The sequence below is a fragment of the Natrix helvetica genome (genome assembly GCF_964273705.1).
Source record: "Natrix helvetica genome assembly, chromosome: 4".
NCBI lineage: Eukaryota > Metazoa > Chordata > Lepidosauria > Squamata > Natricidae > Natrix > Natrix helvetica.
In genome coordinates, this window is record NC_138550.1 from 134,015,243 (window position 1) to 134,021,816 (window position 6,574).

Below are 6,574 nucleotides of genomic sequence, written 5' to 3' on the forward strand. Positions count from 1 at the left end.
GTTAACAACCATGTTACTAACTTAATAACTCCAATGATTCACTTAACGAGGGCGGCAAGAAAGGTGGTAAGATGGAGCAAAATTCACTTATCAAATATTTTGCTTAGCAACAGAAATTTTGGGCTCAATTGTGGTCGTAAATCAAGGATTACCTGTATATAAAAGTCTAGAATTGCCTGTTTCAACAACAACATTTGAAACTGCTCATCTGAATTTGCAACACAGTTTCTTTTGAACGTGGTGAATCTGGCACTGAACTGGACTTTACTTGGCTTACTCTTTTTGGTACCTCCAAAGTACCTGGAAATAATACAAGCACATTCACACTTTATTAACATGCGCTCAGAATACTTAGTAAAGATTTTTAAAATATTAGTGAGTTATATAAGAGGAAAATAATAAGTTTGTAAAATGTGACCAAAAGTAATATAATCAGCTCACCCACATAGTCAACTGTGGTTATAAAACAAGATACACCTTCAATGTTGAACAGGAAGCAGCTTTATGCAATATTGGTAGCATACAGGTGCACTTCCTCTTTCAAGTTCAGCTGAGAACAGAAGATTTTTCTGCAGTATTTTTAGGTGACCACTCATTCTATGCCTTCCTATGAAAATAAAGTAACAAAACAACTATATTTCCCCACAAAAGAGCCAATAGAATACATTCTATAGATGTACTGAAATGAAATAGATATTAGCCATACAATTCAGCAAAATTGTGTTGTTTTGATTCTCATGACATGCATCCACCTTGCATTATGAAAGGTCAAATACATGACAAGCAATTATTTTATTTCAGTTTGAACAGCTCTAATTTCAGTGGTTACTTATGAATCTGATATTTCAATGGTTACTCAAGTGTACTTACTACCTAACATTGTCCTGGAACCACTACAAATATTATGACAGAAAGAGAGAATCCTGAACTTATTTGAAATAATATTTGTACCACTTAAATGGCATAAGCTTCTAAATTGCAAAAGCAGTAACATATTAACAAGGCTTACTCTCCTCCCAAATGAGTAAGGCTATTTACAGTATCTTTTAATTTACATGTAGCTGCTAAGAGATTCACTTTCATTTCCTAAGTGAATAATATTTTGGAAGAATTAACAGGACATATTACTAGTAAGCTACACTTAAAATGTATTATCTTTATTTCCAAGTCAAAACATTTTTGGTAAAATTGAAATCGCCCACTGAAAAAGATAGTATGCACCTGAGAGCAAATTATAAAGCTATAATCAACCACACTCATTTTTCTATAGATACACATACGTTCAAGTAATTCCTTTGAACTGTAGCCATATTTCCTTCCACTGCCTAGTATTTGCAACTATCTAAGGTTGTCAAAGAATATAATCAGATAATGGATGTTCTGTTTCATACACATAGTTTTAACCTAGTAAGGTTTCATTTTATGGTGCAGATGAGGAAGCCTGACTTATCTCTCTCTCTCTCTCTCACTCACTCATTCACACACACATACATAGGCACTCACACGTATTGTACTATTGTACTAAATTTGTGTGCTGCTGCAATCACAGAAAAATCTTGGTGGGTCACAAAATTTTCCTATAATCATATTATTTTAAATATGAAAGCAATAAAATACTTATGAACCATAACTGGAAAACATACCTAGATTTTAATTCTTAAGAAAACGTTAGCACATCTTGTATTATTGGAATCTTTCTTTAATACAAGAACAAACAGAGAAAGGAACACCAAGGACTTGCCAAATAGACAAATGGATTTTGGACTGTTATGTAAAGAGGATTAAACATGTGTAAGTCAATTCATTTAGAGCACAATATTTATAAAATATTTCAGAACACCTACATTTTTCTTGTGGATCAAATCTCAAAATTTTTGCATTGTGAATCCACCCTGGGAGAGTTCATTATAGCTACAAACTACAACAGATGTCAACATGGAGGCAAGATCATCAACAAAAGGTGACAGAAGACAATGAACACTGTAGAATAGCTAGAACAAAGTCTATTTTAAACCCATTTTATCAACTTCATTTAGCATAACTATCACTTATATTATTTTTCCAACCAAACACTAGAATTATTGTCCCATCACAAAAAGCACGTTTTTAGCATTCTAGATTGTCAAACAGTTCACAATTATCTAAAGGTTAAAGTGAATAGTGACACAGCAAATGTTAAAGATGTTAGAAGCAACCTAAAGGTTATATAATAACTAAGCCTATAAATACAATATGTAAATTTGCAATATGTAAGTTAATTTATGGCAGGCTATGCAAAGTACTTAAAGTATTTAAAGAAGTGTTTTCTGAAACATTTGTGTAAAGAAACCTGCACTTCCTGAAGCTTTAAAGCAGCTGTGTTCTTTGAAAGGTTCAGCGTAGCTCTTCTGAAATCTTCCCCAATCATTCCCATATCGAAGTGCCTGTATAGCCACTTCACCAACATCCCACTGAAAATATTATCTGTGCATAGGGATATAAGAAACCAAGGAACACTTCTGAAGCAGCTGCACTAAGTCCTTGAGAGGGTTTGGCCTTTTTCAATACTTTGCACAGGGTTATTGTAGGTAAAAACTGGAGGAGGGAGCTCCTAAAGCAGTGATGGTGAACCTTTTCAGCAACGAGTGCCCAAACTGGAGCGGGCACTCTGGAGCACCAGAAACCCAAAGGCCACCTGGTCTCTGGGTTTCACGCACGAGCAAGTGCACTGGCCAGCTGGTCTTCAGGTTTCCGGCGCTCTGGCACGCACGAAGGCACCGGAACCAGAAGAGCAGCTGGCAATGGTGCACGTGCTGACAGAGAGGGGTCTGCATGCCATCTCTGGCATCTGTGCCATAGGTTCGCCCTCACGGTCCTAGAGGGAAGGCATGATATAAATTAATAAACAATAAATAGAAAGATATGACAGTATCATTTTCTTGGTCAGACCACAATGAATACAATCAAATTTAATTATTGATTCCATGTCAGCTATTCCCCACTGGAGTCCTCTTCTGAAATAAAAGATAGTATATACAGCAGGTTTGTCCAACCCACATATAACTTTGGACTGTTAGTAATGAGAGCCCAGTAGATCATAAACCTTTAAAGGAAGTTTGCTATTTACGTATGTTAACTATATTATATATTTTATATGTGTCCCATGACAATTCTTCACTCAATAAGACCCAGGCAAGCAAAAGGTTGGACACCCATGATATACAGTATCACAAAAATCCTAGAAACTGTTTTATTGAATGTATATGGCAACTTGTAACACTGAGCATGTTGGTTACCCAAGAGAAATTTAAGAATAAATGGGAGCATCCTTAGTAGGCCACAAAGAAGCAGTTTTTGCTTTGCAGTTTAATTGTCATTACTGAAGATGAGTTTTAATAATGAGATTCATGATTTAAATCTATAGATACTACCTATAAATCTATATACAAATAAAAAAGATAAATCTATCAACATAAAGGCCCCCAACAATTTAGAAGCCAGTAATTTTATTATGTAATAAACTGCACGCTTAAAACACAAATAACAAGGGATGTGATTGTTACTACCACAAAAATCCTTACTATACAAAAGCAACAACAACATCTGAACAAGAAAATCGGTACTTTGCAGCCACAAAAAGATTCTTACAGAGCAACGTTTTTATTAATCAGTTTTCTTAAATTTTGTCATTGTTTTAAGAAACACAGTAAATGACAATGGAACAAGTAACTAAGAATTGGTTATTCGGTAATCCAAGTATCAACAGTCTTGTATGCCACATAATATATTTGTATTGACTAAAGTTGAGCTACTGCCTTAGCCCAGTAGAGAGATTTAGTGTAGATAAGTAGCTTTTACATACACAAATTACAAATGAAGTTGTAAATCTTTTTTTATTTTTTTAAACACCTTTACTGTCCAGCTTTCCTTTTAAAAAAGGAAGTCAAAAGCATAATGAAACCAGAATTACTCAAACATTTATGCATAGTGTTCTATGTTTATTTTTAAAATCTGTACTCTTTTCTTCACATTCACTTAGAAATTAGTAATTCAGGATATTCAGAATTTTGACAAGAGACTGTCCCAGACAGATGAAATTCTAAATTTTTTACTATGCACATCAAGTCAGTGTAAACTCTTTAGTAACCAAACAGCTTTTCTTCATGAAAATTCTAAATTAGTGAACTGTTTTTAGTGCATGAATTTTTTAAAAGGAATTGGTCACATTATTATTTCATCAAAGTTTTGGAATTATATTCATAATATATTCATAGTAACATGTTTACAGTCCCCTAAACAAATCTGTCATTGAGAGAAGAAGTATACATATGTGATTTAAAGGTAAACAAGAATTTTGAATTTATTATTCCATTTTTATTATTCAACTTTGCTTTAGTCATCTACTTTCACACAATACAATGAGCCTAAGAAAGCCGCAGTATCAGGCCGATGACAACAATATGTGGAAAGTGGCATAGATGAAAAATAGATACTACAGAGGAACAAAGTCAAAGTTACCAAGACAACCAATAACCCTGGATGCCTTTGCAGCAGCAGGAGCAAGGAATAAAAAAGCTTCTGCCTATCAGGAAGCAAAAACGCCATCGTCGTGCTTCTTGAAATCAGGGCCTTGGGTACTGCGTGCACCTTCCATAGAAAGCTACAGCAAAAATGTGCTGTGTCCAACACCCTCCCTTGCACAAGGAAAGCTCAGGGAGCAGGTGGAAAAGGGATTAGGCGCACATCCTCGCCGCCACGGGAAAGGAGGAGGCGTACGCAATTCTCCAAATACAATTAAGAGGAGGGGAGGTCGAAATACGGTTCTCTCTTTGACCCATTAAACCAAATGCGTCCCAAATAGAAAGCAAGGTGACGCTTCTCTCCGCGCTTCCATCTCTATTCCCACATAATTGTACACAGCGCGATCAATTCCGCCCAGACGGACAGGGAAAGAGAAAGAGAGAGAGAGAGAGAAAGGGAGGAAAGAAGCGCCGAACACCCGGCTGTTCCGAAACCGAGGCGCCCAGGAAGCCTTCAACCCACCGGCCAGCAACCCGGCTGCTTAGGCCGCCCAGCGGAGAGGACGACAGCGCAGCCGGAGCCGCCTCCGCCACTACTACCGCCGTCCCCTTCCCCCACCCACCCAGGCACACGAAGCAGCAATGCGGCTCCCCAGGCTGCGCTCGCACCCAGCGGCGAGCAGGCAGGGCCTAGTCGGGTTCCGGGAAAGGGGGACTGCGAAGGCCGCGCCGCCGCGCACAAAGTTGGAGAAGTTAACCACAACAAAAGCTCGGGGAGGGAGCAGAGTTTTGTCGCCTCCACTCAATTTTACGCCGAGGCAACTTGCATCGCCACAGCCCGTCGCCGTCACCTCCCTTGCACGCCCCCCCTTCCTGGAGGGGCTCGGTCCCCCCCCCTCACACGGCAGGATGGGGGCTCCCCGGGGAAAGCCTTCGGAGAGAGGCGGGCGCGCTTTCAGCTGCCACCCCTAAAATCTCTTCTGCGCGGAACGACCCTCCCCCGAGAGGAGTAGGAGGAGAGGAGGAAGATGAGGAGGCGCAGCCAGCTCTTTCCCTGCCAGCGGCACCCCCGTTTCCCCAGGCGGCTCCCCTATTCTTCTCCCACCCCTTCGAGCCAGACGGCCGAGTCGCCCCCTTCTCTTTAAAGAGAAAGCAGGAGAGGAAGGTGTTAAAAGCCCAACTTCAGATCAGTTCGCTCCCCGCTTCCATTATTCATTCCCCGCTCCAGGGAACCGCACGCCCCTCATTAAGGAGCAGCAGACAACCAGGCGGACACCTCCCCCTTTCGGGTGCAGATCCCCCCAAGTTGCCTCTCGCGGAGGCTGGGGGGGTGGTGGTGGCAGGAGAAGGGGAAGCGGTCTGCCAGATCGTCTCCCCCGTTTGGTCTTCCCGGCATCAGCTCCGGCAGTTCCTTCGCTTTCCCCGGCAGCGTCGCGCGCAAGCTCGGGTTATCCGACAGCGCACAGCCGCGAGCGCCCAAACCCCCCACCCGCGCCTGTTCCGCAGAGAAGGGGGCCCCGCGGCCGGGGCGCACAAGCGCTTCCATTTACCGAGGTCAGTAAAGTCTCCGGCTCCTCTCGCTCAAGCTGCCGCCAGCGCTGACCTTTGCTTTGTAAGAGGAAGCTGGAGCTGCTGAGTCTTCCGCGGCCGCCATGTTCCCGTTTTAATCACTGGCTGCTTGTTTATTTCAATGGAGACCCTCCCACAGCTCACCCTCCTCCTCTCCGCAAAGCTCCCCAGCCAGAGAGGAGGGACTGGGAGGGCCGCCGCCGCCGCCACTCCCTGCGACGGAAAGAGGGCGCGCGCACCCTAGCCCGTCCGCGGCTGTCGTCTTGGCGGGGCGGTTCGCCGAGAGGAAACTTCCTTTGCGACTTAACGCTGGTTGCCGGGACGTAAACCGGTGTCTTGGAACAGGGAGGGGGGAAAAACCCGAAACGAGCCGTGACCTAAGCAAGAAGGCAGATAGGAAAGGATGCCATTGTACGCGTCGTTAACAAAAGAGAAATGGAAACCAATCGGTGTGATGCATCGATTTCCTTTTCTTGGACGACTAAAGAAAACAAGGGCGCTCTTTT

The 6,574-nt window shown here is 42.3% G+C and overlaps 1 protein-coding gene across 6 annotated transcripts in view; it reads right to left on the reverse strand.

Annotated features, from left to right (window-relative positions):
- Positions 1-6,327, reverse strand: part of NCOA2 (nuclear receptor coactivator 2) — a 131,624-nt gene extending 125,297 nt beyond the window's left edge. For 3 of the 6 annotated variants that reach the window (XM_081951005.1, XM_081951010.1, XM_081951004.1), the window contains exon 1: positions 6,050-6,325. The gene's annotated coding sequence lies outside the window, so the exon portion shown is untranslated. Of the gene's footprint in view, positions 1-6,049 lie in introns of all 6 variants that reach the window. The other 3 variants (XM_081951008.1, XM_081951007.1, XM_081951009.1) reach the window with 3 other exon arrangements.
- Between the last annotated feature and the right edge of the window lie 247 nt (positions 6,328-6,574).